The 15,911-nt window shown below is 43.3% G+C and overlaps 1 protein-coding gene and 1 long non-coding RNA gene across 3 annotated transcripts in view; one reads left to right on the top strand and one right to left on the bottom strand.

The window, feature by feature from the left end:
• Pgant2 (polypeptide N-acetylgalactosaminyltransferase 2) overlaps positions 1 to 15,911 on the bottom strand; it is a 208,211-nt gene that overhangs the window by 17,693 nt on the left and 174,607 nt on the right. The gene's annotated exons all lie outside the window — the stretch shown is intronic.
• Positions 14,309 to 15,253, top strand: LOC143264853 (uncharacterized). Its single transcript, XR_013038823.1, has 2 exons — positions 14,309 to 15,009; positions 15,072 to 15,253. It is a non-coding gene; the product is annotated as an uncharacterized LOC143264853 (long non-coding RNA).

The following is a 15,911-nucleotide window of genomic DNA, read 5'->3' as shown; positions in this document are numbered from 1 at the left end:
TTTCTTCCCTACACGATCACGCAATAACTTGTATTCTCTTGTCGTTCAATTGGGGTTTAACTGACGCCTTAACCCAAATTGCTTCAAAGCGTCAGACTTAGCCTAAATTAATCAGGAGCTCGAACTCATACGCACACTGAAAAATACTGCTCGAGCTCTCAAAAAAAATACTGCTCGAGTTATGAAAAAAAATACTGCGTAGGTAATAAAAATTAATGATCAGCAGCGCTAAAATTAGTACAACTTCATGACTGAAGCAGCGAAGATAACGCGCGTGAAAACCAGTGAATTTAATTAAAACGACGATTGCGTTTCGACATTAATTAACGACGTCATTGTGTTTATTTTTAAGTGTCCTCTTTGTCGCTCTTTGCCCGCGAACCGGATAATGAGGGACCAACAAGAAGCCAACGCTGCGGTATTGTTGGCGAATGTCTGCGGTGAGGCGATTTAAGGAAAGAGGAGCGGAAATGATGTCGATCGTGTGCCAACACAGCTCCATACGCTTCCTGTACGATTCGCTTTGGTTACCAGAGATCCTTTATTCTTCTGCAATTCTTTTTCAAACGCTGTTAATCTTGCCGTAATGGTCGCCACTTAAGCGAGAATTCGCAGATACAAACAAAATCGCATCGAGTTAAATATAATCATCTAATATTGCTGCGAGGACAACTTGAATTACGTAAAGAAATAGAGCCACGCAAATGTTCCGAACACCGCGATATCAGGAGTTCCACGATTTTCTCCCATAAGAGGAAAAGCGAAGATGAAGAAATGGACCTAAAGTTACAGACCGTGTAAATCAGGTGGCGCAATAAAAGTTGGGTGGTAAATCTCGATGTGGAGGGGATGTTAGAGATTTAGAAACCGAATGAAGTATATGCTCGCGTTATTAGTGTCGGACATTTCTCTTTGCCACAAGGGTCGGAAACAGGTTTCTCTCGATTTTTCCAAGGCTTGCGGTCAATGACAAATTTCGCGTGGAGATATAATTGCAGGTGGAATTGCAACGCGGGGAGATACAATCGCACGAAATTATAGTGCGTGGAGATATGAATGTGTGAAATTATAGCGCGTGGAGGTACGGTCGCGTGGAAGTACTACGCGTGGAGATATGAATGTGTGAAATTATAGCGCGTGCAGGTACGGTCGCGTGGAATTACAGCGCGTGGAGATATAATTGCGTGGTGTTACGACGCGTGGGAGTGCAACGCGTGGAATTACTACGCGTGGAACTTGGACGCGTGGAGTCGCAATGCGTGGAATTACTACGCGTGGAGTTTCGACGCGTGGAGTTTCGACGCGTGGAGTGTCGATGCGTGGAGTTTCAACGCGTGGAGTTTCGACGCGTGGAGTTTCGACGCGTGGAATTACAGTGCGTGGAGATACGGTCGCGTGGAATTACAGAGCGTGGAGACTCAATTGCGTGGAGTTACGACGCGTGGGAGTGCAACGCGTGGAATTAGGACGCGTGGAATTACTACGCGTGGAGTTACAACGCGTGGAACTACTACGCGTGGAATTACTACGCGTGGAGTTCTAACGCGTGGAATTACTACGCGTGGAGTTCCGACGCGTGGAGTTTCGACGCGTGGAGTTCCAACGCGTGGAATTACAGTGTGTGGAGGTGCAGTCGCGTGGAATTACAGCGCGTGAAGACTCAATTGCGTGGAATTACGACGCGTGAGAGTGCAACGCGTGGAATTAGAACGCGTAAAGTTGCGATGCGTAGAGTTAGGACGCGTGAAATTACTACGCGTGGAGTTACAACGCGTGGAATTACGACGCATGGTATTACTACGCATGAAATTCCTTTTTCCAAGGTTTCCATCAACGACAAATTCATCACCCCTCGCACAAACGATCGACTCCCACCTCTCCCGAAATTAAAAACAACAAGCTAACCCATAGATTGTTATCGGAGACCATCCTCGGGTAGATAATTCTAAACTCGTTGAACAACAGCAGGTCGATGCAGCGCAGAGGAAGGCAGCAAGTTAGCTAATCACCGGTCGGTCGAATTAATTGGGTCGAATCGGTCGTTACCGGTAGGAACAAACGATGTTTTGCGTTGTCAGCATCGGCTAGCGATTGCGGTTTGGTTTACGACGTGACCAGGACGAATGGTAACGTTTCATAGGGCGAAGGGTTTAGTTGGCTTGGCCTGGCTGATTGGCTGTTCATTGTTCATGGCACCGGCTCCAGGTGGCAAACATTTGAGTTGGCAACACCGAGGCAGGTCAGGGACTTTTGTTTGCCCGGAACAATCTGCTCCGGCTCCGTTTTATCGCGGACGTGCAAGATAGACCGACGAAAAGGACATAATTCGCCTGGAGTTTTGCGCGAAACAAGTGCAGACCCCTTCGGGCTAGTTTCAATATTTGACGGTCGTAGATAAACGGTACACGTCTATGGATATCGTGCGCTCCGATCCTCTTCAGGTTACCTTAACACGTCGTAAGACAATTAAAAAATCCTGCTCAGATCAATCTACTTATTTCGATCACGGAACAAACATTGAACACATCTGAATCGCGTTAGAAATGATGTACTTTACAATCAGAATACCGACGAAGTTTACTTGTGAACTTTTGATAATGCATAATCATTTCAAAAGTGAACTTCGGTAAAACGAGAAACAATTCCAAATGACAATCTCCCGGTAGCAAATGTGGGCGTAAATAGCAGGCTGAAGCTTGCAGCTTGGTGGTTGTTAGCTCACCGGAGAGTTCTGCAATTTGCATAACATCGTGAATATATAGAGCATAATCTGCGATAAGTTCTCCTTTAAAGCTTGCTGCTTATCGCTGAGAAACAACGCGATAAGACAGTTTGCTGCCGACCAGATGTTGATGCGAAAATGATTTTCTCCTGAATTCGTAACGTGGTCCATTGGAGACAAATCTTAATACCTCATCCAATCTGATATTAAATTCACTTGCAATCTTTCACATGTACAAAATTTTATTTCACACAATAAGTTCTTTGTACACATGTGTATCATTACACACACGTTTAGTCAATTGATAGTAGAACAGTCTGTCTCAGAAAATAAATAAATTTTACGTATAATCGAAAAGGTGGATTCATAAGAACGTCCAAAGTTTGATCTTTTCATGCGAGATTTACAGACCACGCAGAGTTCTCAAGTCGCAAAGAGGCTACCGGTCCACGAATATTTAATTCGACGTCGGAGGTGCACTTACCGCGCCCAACTTACTGTTTCGGCCATTTACGCGATGTCTAGGGAATCGATACGCGTGTACAGGACGACATGCATTCAGGTGCAGCGTCTGAGACGTAAAAGAAAAGTTTCGTGGGCATCGATGCATCTGCGAGAAGCAAAGTTTCACTGAATAGCGGGTAAAGCCGCGAACTCCTAATTTTCTATAGAATAGAACTCGTGGAACGAATTCAATGAGACCTGCAGTAAATGGAATTTGGATCATGTTCGATCGGATTAACCGGATCAATCTTCCTACGATCGGAGTTATCGAAATTTGACTGAAATTTTGTTCAATAATTCAAATTACCTGTGACATACTTCAGAGAATATCTGTAAAATCTGATCATCTTCGGTGAAAAGGATTTAGGCGATAAATGCAATTAGTTCAAATTGAAATAGCAGATAGTTGATTAATAAAATTTCAAGGAAGCTGTAGCAAAGCAGCTTGACAAAGAAAGTTCGTAATCTTCTTTCACAGGAACTTCATTCTATCCTCTTAAGTTAGTTAGCCATGGGCTATCTACGATAAAATTTTTTAAAATCATAAAAATACATCGGAGAAGTACTCTCAGATGTGCAGATTTTCTTTCGTTATAAATTTTCTACGAAGACAGCGACAGAAGGAGCAAGAGATGTACAGGGCGTTCCACAAATGTATAACCGATAACTGCAAAATATCTGCAATATGTTATAACCGTGAATTGAAAGATCGTAACGCAATCTCTGATCAGTACACGTGCATAATTGACGATTTGAATGATGTATACTTTTTGGAAGGGCCTGTAGGGACGTGCATGCATGGAAATAGGACGCGTGGAGTTACCATGCGTGGAATTACTATGCGTGGAATTAGGACGCGTAGAGTTACCATGCGTGGAATTACTACGCATGGAATTAGGACGCGTTGAGTTCCGACGCGTGGAGTTACCACGCATGGAATTACTACGCGTAAAGTTCCAACGCGTGGAGTTACCACGCTTGGAATTAGGATGCGTGGGGTTACCACGCGTGGAATTACTACGCGTGGAGTTCCGACGCGTGGAGTTATCACGCGTGGAATTAGGATGCGTGGGGTTACCACGCGTGGAATTACTACGCGTGGAGTTCCAACGCGTGGAGTTACCACGCGTGGAATTAGGATGCGTGGGGTTACCACGCGTGGAATTACTACGCGTGGAGTTCCGACGCGTGGAATTACTACGCATGGAATTAGGACGCGTGGAGTTACCACGCGTGGAATTACTACGCGTGGAATTAGGACGCGTTGAGTTACCACGCGTGGAATTACTACGCGTGGAATTACTACGTGTGGAGTTCCGACACGTGGAATTACTACGCGTGGAAATACCACACGTGGAAGTGCAACGCACGGAATTACCACGCGTAGAGTTACGATGCGTGGAGTTAGAACGCATGAAACCCCCTTTGCCATTCGAAATAGAGTATCGTGCTAGCATGGCTGGTAAATTATGCAAATCAGAGGCAAACGATTTCGTCGACGGTGCACGTGGTTCCGTGACAGTGTACATTACTGACGTTCCTCTGTCTGGTCGCGACAATTATGGCTCCCGTTGCACGAACCCGCGTAATCGTTCGGTTCCGGCTCGGAAATCGAAAATTTCGTTTTTGCCCACCCCGATACGCCATTTTATAGCGGCTGGCTAACGTCGAATTTGTAACGGTCGATAATCTCGTTAAGCTAGATTCACAGGTCGCTCGGACTCGCGAAATTGTTCACGATTCAACCGGTTGCCATACGTTAATGTCGCACGAACTCGATTGTACCGTGCGTGCAAGGCTATCTAATTCGAAACTACTATATGGTGATATATGCTTTTGTATATTTGGAAACATGGTTTTATTTGGGAAATGGAGAGGTACATTATTCATTGGCTTTTGGGATTTGTTTAATTAGGAAGTCCTACCTGTACGTGGTTTTGTATATTTGGAAACATGATAACTTTTATTGGGGAAAATGGAGGCTTGTAAACGTTCATCATTCGTTGGCGATTGGGAATTCGTCTAATTTGAAACTGCCATGGGGTTCTGTATGTTTGCAAACCTCGTACTATATTAAAAAATAGAAGCGTAGGGAGTAGAGACTTGTTGACTTTTCGAAATCTGAGGAAATTTAAGATTTGAGAATCTCCGGAACTTCCACGAAGGAAAATTTCACCAAAACCAGCGCCGTAGAATTACAAATTCTAATAAAAGTTGTCGCTTCGTCTGGCGAAGCGTAAAAATGGCGACAGTGAAAGGACGTCAAAAGGGAGGAACAGAATGGCAGGAAATTGGGAGAAATTACAGGTGGCGAATCAAAATGCCGAACAACGAGGTAGAGGGATGCGATCTTCTAAAAACTTATGCGAAATTAGATTTTAAATTCCACGGCAGCTTGGCTCGGCCTGAATTACGGAGAAAATAGAAGAGGCAGGCTGCGGTGAGCTTTAAGCAGATGCAATTCTCCGTGGCGTTATGGCGCCTCGATGTCGGTCAGAGGGTGAGAAAAGAAAGAAGAAGAAGATGAAAAGGAAGAGAGAACAAATCGACCGTAGCCTCTCGATTTTATTTCAAGGATATTCTTCGATTTCCGCGTGTTATCCTCGTAATGCTTGCAAATAGAAATCAGGAGCGTTCCAGGATTACAGTGATTCGGAAATCTCAATTCTGATAGCTTTCATGATATCAATGAATCTATCTTTCAACGACTCCGGATACTTTTAAATTCAAATTTCCTACGGATATTTAGTTAATAACATTTTTGATGATGTAGTTGCTGATATACAATGCGATGATGTGCTGATGTATAGATTAGATGTATCTCGTATAACTTTTATGAGTTATTTTGTAGTAGAATTACTCGAGTTACCATGTGTGAATGCATCGAGATACAATCGTGTGGAAACATGTGAGAAATTACAGCGTCGGGAGATATGATCGTATGAAATTACGGCGCGTGGAGATAGGAACGTGTGAAATTACGGAGCGTTGAGATATAATTGCGTGGAAATGCAACGCGTGGAGATACAATCACACGAAGTTACAACGCGTGGAGATATGAATGTGTGAAATTACAGCGCGTGGGGATACGGTCGCGTGGAATTACTACGCGTGGAGATGCACTTGCGTGGAGTTACGACGCGTGGGATTGCAACGCGTGGAATTAGGACGCGTGGAGTTACTACGCGTGGGATTACTATGCGTGGAATTACGACGCGTGGAAGTGCGATGCATGGAATTACTACGCGTGGAGTTATGATGCGTGGAAGTGCAATGCGTAGGATTTTCATGCGTGAAAACGATTACGATCGCACGAAATTACAACACGTGGAGATGTGAATGTGTGAAATTACAGCGCGTGGAGTTACGACGCGTGGGATTACTACGCGTGGAATTAGGACGCGTGGAGTTACTACGCGTGGAATTAGGACGCGTGGAGTTACTACGCGTGGGATTACTATGCGTGAAATTATGACGCGCGGAAGTGCGATGCATGGAATTACTATGCGTGGAGTTATGACGCGTGGAAGTGCAACGCATGGAATTACTACGCGTGGAGTTATGACGCATGGAAGTGCAATGCGTAGGATTTTCATGCGTGAAATTAGGATGCGTGGAATTAGGACGCATGGAGTTACTACGCGTGGGATTACTATGCGTGAAATTACGACGCGTGGAAGTGTGATGCATGGAATTACTACACGTGGAGTTATGACGCGTGGAAGTGCAACGCATGGAATTACTACGCGTGGAGTTATGACGCGTGGAAGTGCAATGCGTAGGATTTTCATGCGTGAAATTAGGATGCGTAGAATTAGGACGTGTGAAATTACAGCACGTGGAGATACGAACACTGCAACTGACTTCTGAGTTCGATTCTGATCATAATCTGGTCAAGAATTACTGCATACTAAATAGCTAGCATTAACTACCTGTGTGTGACGCAACTGTCCAGAAAACGTTAAGTTAAGAAAATCTATTTCGAAATATATGTATCTAACTGACAGTGCAGTTACCTGGGTAAGTTTCTATGTACGTAGATAATAAACTAGAAGTGTTGTGTACCGGATGCGTTTCTTAACGATCATCTGATCGAGAAACTTGTCCGCCATCCTGTCCATCCATCATGGCGTAACCGCGTCACGTGGGAAGCGTTGGATGTACATGTGAGATCGTCAAACGACTTTTGCGTTGAACTTTCCTCCACTTATCCGATCACCTTAAAATGCGCAATCGAATGTACACTTTCCCTGATGCATACCCGGTTACATCTGGAGGTTGTGAGAAAGGCCGGTAGAAAACGAAGGAGATAGCCAGGTCTTTCAACCCGTAATTACGGGATAAGTTTCTCCGGATCGAGATCATCGTAGAAAATGCATCGAGGCTCTTTTTATTGACAGTATAAGTAAGCTTGATAAATCACGAATACTGCGCGAGTAATTTTACTGTTGTGGAAATTGAGAACGAAGGGTATTTCGACGACTATTTCCGCGCGGAAATTGTCTGTGTGCGTCGGAGATTCAGCTCGAGCTGTTTAATCGTTTCGATGGGATCCTGTATTGTGTCATTCGGTCGACGACCATCATCGGATACCCTGTAAACTCGTTGCGTCCATTAATCATGCTCGTAACGACGTTCGCTCCTCTGCCGTAGTTCAACAATTTCAGAACGATATCCTTCCGTATTCTCTGAAGTTTGCAAATTTTCTGTACAATCGATACAATAGGATTCACATCTCAGTTATTCAACGTGATCACGATTAATGCTTTCAACCCGTTACATTTTCAAACTACATTTTTCTCCGGTTTTGTTCTTTTCCCATCGCGCGCAATCCATTCTCCGATGTTGCCCGAACCATCGGCTAATCCTCGGCTGCTGAAACACTTTTAGTTTTCGCTGAATAATACATAAACGGTTTTTAAAATCAAAAAGTTACGACCTCCCCACTTTCTCGCTACGGTTGAACCACTTTTTTTCGCATCCAGACTCGCGCGAATGCTTAAAAACCTTCCACCATCTCGCGCTGTAGCGTCCATCTTCTGACAGCTTTTTTCTCACGCGAACCGTTTATTCTGCGCCGCTGTAACTCGATTACTTTGGATTTATTCAACAAGCACGATCATTTTTTTTCACATTAATGGCATGTTTTCGCGGGGAACGAATTTTGTACGCCGCACCTTTATATCGTTGTATGTTGGGTTGTCATGCGTATGCAACACTTTATTATTTCGTGCAATTGCATTTTCACAGGTTATAATTCCATGGGTGGTAATTTCATGCGTTGTAATTCCATGCATTCTAACTCTATGCATACTAACTCCACGCGACCTAATTCCACGCGTTTCACTTCCACGCGTAGTAACTCCATGCGTCCTAATTCCACGCATCCTAATTTCACGCATGAAAATCCCACGCATTGCACTTCCACGCGTCATAACTCCACGCGTAGTAATTCCATGCGTTGCACTTCCACGCGTCATAACTCCACGCGTAGTAATTCCATGCATCGCATTTCCACGCGTCGTAATTCCACGCATAGTAATCCCACGCGTCATAACTCCACGCGTAGTAATTCCATGCGTTGCACTTCCACGCGTCATAACTCCACGCGTAGTAATTCCATGCATCGCACTTCCACGCGTCGTAATTCCACGCATAGTAATCCCACGCGCAGTAACTCCACGCGTCCTAATTCCACGCGTAGTAACTCCACGCGTCCTAATTCCACGCATCCTAATTTCACGCATGAAAATCCCACGCATTGCACTTCCACGCGTCATAACTCCACGCGTAGTAATTCCATGCGTTGCACTTCCACGCGTCATAACTCCACGCGTAGTAATTCCATGCATCGCACTTCCACGCGTCGTAATTCCACGCATAATAATCCCACGCGTAGTAACTCCACGCGTCCTAATTCCACGCGTAGTAATTCCACGCGTTGCAATCCCACGCGTCGTAACTCTACGCATCGTAGCTCCACTTCAATTAAATCTAAACAAAATTCATTTTATGCTCCTCTGTGCATACTAAGTATTCGTATCCATCCACAAGTGAACAAATTCAAATCTCAAAGATCATAACTAACCGTATTAAAAATATATTAAATCTTTAGAACAGCACAGATAAAATGTGTTAATCGGTAGGCATTTTTTTCTATCTCGTTGAAGGGTCTCTTTTGACGGCAACTTTCGTCGACGCGGCATTTCCGAGGAGAAAGAGGTTCTAGGTAAAATAGGTCGACCGAGTTTTCTTGAATTTTTTGCGTTCCTAAGCAATCAAGATTGTCGAAAGAAAAGACCTAACTACTTTTAATCCGCGCTTTCGTAAAGAGAAATATGAAATTATTCGCGGAAAAAATGCGAGTGTTAAGAAAAATGGAAAAGGCAAGTTCGCGATGGCTTCCGCGAAAGTTAACGTCGTCTAAGCACCTGGCTCAAGTGCTCTCCACGACGCTTTGAAACAAGTGTCATGTAAATGTGCTTCTACGGCAAGTTCTACATTGTGCCGACGGATAAGCTCCCAGGAAACTTGTCCTTTGTCGCTAAATTCAAAAACGACGTTTATCACTTGGAAAAATTAGAATTAGGAATGTTAGGTCAACATGCTCTTCATCGTCTTGAAAAAAACCTGAATTAAAAAGAAAATATTTAACCTCCATCGATTAAAGTAACCTGTAAGTTCGAATGACACATGCGTGAAAATAAAAAATATAAATAAAGAATGTTACTTAGGGATGTTAGATCAATCTTGCTCTCCATCGTCCACAAAGATCCTCCACCGATTAAAATATTAACGAACCTAAGTTCATGCGTGGAAATAAGCACGAGGACGCAGTGGTTTCCACCTGGAAAATAATCCAGAAGCTTATTGGCGACGGCATAATTGTGTTTGCTTTCCATTTAAGTTGTTTGCACTTCTGTTTACCTCGTCGCGCCAACCTCTCCGACGAAGCAAGACGCGTCTACGAGCTCAACTTTCCGTCGCTTAGTTTCAAGCTGTTTCTCCATTCTTCACTTCTCCACCTTATCCCACTTTAGTCTTGACTATCTCCTTATAGCACTCTGTTTTTCACCCTCGACTAAGCTCCCCACCTCCGGCTATATTGTGGCTGGTGTTAATTACGCGATTGAATTTCATACAGCTGCTTATCGGCCTTCAGGCGCTGCCGACACCTTGTTAGCAAGGTAAACATTTGCACCTACCCTACGTTTTCTTTTCTTATACCATTTGCTGCCATCTTTCTTGAGTTTTGTTCTTCTGGTCTCTTACTTTTGTGTCCTTGTAAATTCTTTCATTTTCTACTTCTTGCGTTTGTACGCTTGCTAGGCAAGAACTGAGGGTTCATCAATTAACCCTGCCCTAATATTGTGACACTCGTGACACTACAGTTTGAATGTGATAAGACTCGTATTTTCACGAATTACGTGTGAATGCCTTTGCACCGAGATACAATCGCGTGGAAATATAATGTGAGGAATTACAGTGTGGGGAGATATGATCGCATGAAATTACGGGGCGTGGAGATAGGAACGTGTGAAATTACGGAGCGTTGAGATATAATTGCGTGGAAATGCAACGCGTGGAGATACAATCACACGAAGTTACAACGCGTGGAGATATGAATGTGTGAAATTACAGCGCGTGGGGATACGGTCGCGTGGAATTACTACGCGTGGAGATGCACTTGCGTGGAGTTACGACGCGTGGGATTGCAACGCGAGGAATTAGGACGCGTGGAGTTACTACGCGTGGGATTACTATGCGTAGAATTACTACGCGTGGAAGTGCAACGCATGGAATTACTACGCGTGGAGTTATGATGCGTGGAAGTGCAATGCGTAGGATTTTCATGCGTGAAAACGATTACGATCGCACGAAATTACAACATGTGGAGATGTGAATGTGTGAAATTACAGCGTGTGGAGTTACGGTCGCGTGGAATTACTACGCGTGGAATTAGGACGCGTGGAGTTACTACGCGTGGGATTACTATGCGTAGAATTACTACGCGTGGAAGTGCAACGCATGTAATTACTACGCGTGGAGTTATGATGCGTGGAAGTGCAATGCGTAGGATTTTCATGCGTGAAAACGATTACGATCGCACGAAATTACAACACGTGGAGATGCGAATGTGTGAAATTACAGCGCGTGGAGTTACGGTCGCGTGGAATTACTATGCGTGGAATTACTCACATGTGGAATCATAAGACAACCTCGTTCAGTTGAATAGTGAATTGAACCTGTACTGAATTCTGTGGAATTGAACCTCGATGAAATAAATCACATGGAAATGAAGAGTTGCCTCTTTTATTGAATTCTGTGGAATTAAACCTCGTTGAATCGCACAGCGTTGAACCTTGTATTGAATTATGAAGTGAACCTTCGAGCTGAACCACGTTGAATGAAATAAAGTATAGCTGAATCTTCCTGAATGGTCTAAGGTATAATTGAACCTCGTCGAATGAAATAAAATATAATTGAACCTCGTCGAAACGTTAAATCGAAAGCTCTGAAACGTCGACTGACCTCGAGAGCAATCGTGTCGAGTTGTTTCCCAAAGTTAAAGCGATTATTTATAGAAAAAGAGAGAAGAAGGGTTGTAATGAATATCCGATCGACGAAACGGTGTCGAGCGGACAGAGAAGATCGGTCGTAAAATTTATTGGTAGCAAGTCGATAGGAATATAACGAGGGTGTACGAAACAATGGGAACGGTTCGAAATTAACTTTCCAGCTTGGTGGAAACTAGTAGCGTCGATGTTCGACGAAGAAAGTCGCGACAAAAGAGCGCAATTTCGCGTCAGCAGGCAAAACGATAAAAAAAAAGGAGAGACCAGAATCCCCTTTTTACCGGTTAATAAACTTTACGAGCCACCGTCCTTCGTATTCCATTATTCCATTCCTCGAGTATCGCGGCATCGTTCCGGACGATTTTACCGTAAATTCTTAGCAACAACTGCTTGAGCAGGAATTCTTGAATAGAAAACGATTTTTTCTCTTCCGTTCTTCACTTTCGACTCATCGCTTTTTGACCCATTTTACGATGAAATAGAGAAACAGATAACTTCAACTTGAATTAATTGGTGGATCTTTAATCGTGTGTAAACTACAGTTTGTAATTGGGGATATGGTGATTAGTGGGGGTATGGGGATCTAGAGTATAGGATTATGGGAATCGGGGGTTGCTGAGATATGGGATTATAGGGTTACTGTAATCTACGTGTATAATTGACGATTTGAGTGATGTATACTTTTTCAGGATCTGCAGGGACGTGCACGCATGGAAATAGGACGCGTGGAATTACTACGCGAGGAGTTCCAACGCGTGGAATTACTACGCGTGGAGATATCACGCGTGGAATTACTACGCGTGCATTTCCAACGCGTGGAGTTACCACGCGTGGAGTTACCACGCGTGGAATTAATACGCGTGGAGTTCCAACGCGTGGAGTTACCACGCGTGGAATTAATACGCGTGGAGTTCCAACGCGTGGAGTTACCACGTGTGGAATTCCGATGCGTGGAGTTACCACTCGTGGAAGTACTGTGCGTGGAGTTCCAATGCGTGGAGTTCCAACGCGTGGAGTCACCACGCATGGAATTACTACGCGTGGAGATATCACGCGTGGAATTACTGTGCGTGGAGTTCCAACGCGTGGAGTCACTACGCATGGAATTACTACGCGTGGAGATATCACGCGTGGAATTACTGTGCGTGGAGTTCCAACGCGTGGAGTCACTACGCATGGAATTACAACGCGTGGAAATACCACTCGTGGAATTACTATGCGTGGAGTTACCACGCGTGGAATTACTACGCGTGGAAATACCATTCGTGGAATTACTACGCGTGGAGTTACCAGTAATAGGGTTGGGACCTAGGGTTATAGGAACCTTCCGTTATAGTAGTCTAAAGCTACAAAAATCTAGGTTTATAGGCAGTTTAATATCAGAGATCTAAATATTCAGAAATGTAGAACTATCAGAACATCAAAGGTCTATCAAGAGCCTACAGATAATTAGGTATTCAAGAATATCTGTACACCAGAGCTCAGAAATCCATCACGTTATTCTCAAAACGGCATCTCATCGCAGTCTCGAAATGCCAGACCGAACCGATACTATCTCGAAATTCCCTACACAAAGGTGAATCGATATCCCAAAACGTGAGCCGAACCATCGACGATCCTCGAATCCGACCCTGTTTCATCGCTATTGTACCCATTATATTTCGCAATAACCGCTCTGCTCCGGTAGAGTACCAACCGGGGACGATAATAATGATCGGCGAAAAAAAAGCAGAACTCGGATATCTCGACGGATTCGGGGATTGAAGCAGTTTCCATCGTGGCCGATATCGTGGAATTTTTCTGTGTGATCCTCCGCTTTGGCCCTGAGAAATCAGTTTATGATCCTTATCGAGCGGCTCTACGCGATGTAAGCAGAAATGTTCCATAGGTGGACGCGTGCTGATTGCTCCACTTTATTGTGGACGACACGTGCGCCAGACGAGATATCTTTTATGATATTTCGTTGAGGAAACTTGCCAAGCATTTGCAACTTTGCTGATGCTATTAGAGTCCTCAAGAAATTAGGATCCTTGTAGAGTCATATAAAATTACTGCTTTAAAGTTCTATTTCTCGAGGAATAGTTACAAAGACACAAAAATATGATCTGACTTAACGTAACTGAATGTGAGGTAGTCTTAATCTATTGTTAATAAAGTTTGCTATAAGGTATTCAATTGAGGATTAGCTACACAACCTTGTTGTTCAATAGGTCTAATTATACATCAAATTTAATGTGACTAAATGTGAAATAGACTTAATCTATTGATCACAGAGTTTGCTATAAATTATTCATCTGAAGATTTGCTACATAACCTTGCTATTAAATACGTCTAGTAATACATCAGACTTAATGTGACTAAATGTGAAATAGACTTAATCTATTGTTCACAGAGTTTGCTATAAATTATTCACCTCAGGATTTACTACACCACCTTGCTATTCAATAGGTCTAATAATACAGACATCATAAAGAAATTAATACAGCACAATTGTCTCCATATATAAAATAAAAACAAACGTTGTAATCCACATAAAACATTCATTCAAAATGACGAATGTTCAGAATATCTTGACACGACATTGTACCTAAAAATACCCTCATAATTATTTCAAGCACATTTCACGTAGAAACGTTAATTAAAAATTTTATGTAGACTCGACTGTGTTAATCTTCCGCACCGTGCGAAGTAGTATAACCCGACATTGGTCAGACCACTCGAGCTAACAAAGCGTCAGCGATAAAGAAACTTGTCGCAGAATGAACGAGGCTTAAAACGAAATAAAAGCAACGCAATTAAGTCGATCGAGAACATTTCAGCGAAGTTCAGGTCGATCGAAGTCGCGAGACGTCGGGAAACGCGGAAGAAAATTCAGCGGTGAATATCCACGAGGGAACAGTATCCCGTGGCAGCGTATAAATCGGAATAATGCATTTAATCGAACGATCGAGGAAAAGCGTACGTCCGACAAGAAACGCGAATCGCTCAGCGAAGATGAACAAAAGGAAGTTCCCATGCCGGTCGATCAATCCTTTCATACACTACTATTGGAAGCTTCGGGAGCAGCTCGTGCCTGATTATTCTTCGAAGATTATCGCGAAGATCGCTGCTCATCGTTGGGAATTCATGGACATGTCTCGGAAACGTCCGTACATTTGGGCGGCCGAGAGGCAACATCGACGACGGAGGATGTCGAAGAAAAATTAGGTTCGTTAAAAATATTTTTAACCTTGCACAACGTCGGTCATTTAACGTCGATCTTCTCGCAGGTCCAAATACAGAAAATTCTGACAGAAGCAAATTGGGAGAGTATTCATCGTGGCGTTGAAGCAACTTATTTCTTTTTAAAGAATTGTACTTTGTCCGATTATGTCCAAGTGTTTTCCTTCGGTATTCTATTGTATCGTGCGACAAATATACTTTTGCAAATCGCATCGCGGAATTTACATATTACCGGTGTTATTTCTGGGAATCGTGCTACGCTTCGGGCCTAATAATTTATTCCCGTGACAAATCGATTTCCATCCGACGAATAGGTCAACCGTGGGTACCTGTCAATTACCGGGCTTAATAGAATGAGAGATTCATGCTCGCAAATTGTGTGACGAATCAATTTCCTACCGATCAATACATAACATTTTCAGCACTGCTTTCCGCCGAAATTCTGCCAAAAGACTTTCCATTCGGTGATCGTTCTAAAACGTCCATTACATAATTAACTATCTGCATATCCATTTCAATGATGAGAATTTCGTGACAGCGAAGATCACGAAATTTCACTGACATATTCAGAGATACTCACAAGTCTACATACACGGTCACAAATCTCCATACATGGTCACAAGTTTACATACATGGTCACAAGTCTACATACATGATCATATGTGTATATATTATGGTGTATAAATTTTGCGGTATAGGAATAAGAGCGCTGACGTAAACATTTAGCCGATATTTTTAATATAAATCTCGTCATCAGACTCCGATGAAAATCGACGATTAAAGAGAAACGTTGTTCGGGAAAATTCAGGCAGCGCAGGACGAATTAATTACCGAGCGACGTTGGAAATAAATTCTATGCCAGTCGGTGTCCATTCAACCCAATGGTT

The sequence above is a fragment of the Megachile rotundata genome, chromosome 7, assembly GCF_050947335.1.
Source record: "Megachile rotundata isolate GNS110a chromosome 7, iyMegRotu1, whole genome shotgun sequence".
Classification (NCBI taxonomy): domain Eukaryota; kingdom Metazoa; phylum Arthropoda; class Insecta; order Hymenoptera; family Megachilidae; genus Megachile; species Megachile rotundata.
This window is presented reverse-complemented; position numbering and strand designations above follow the sequence as displayed.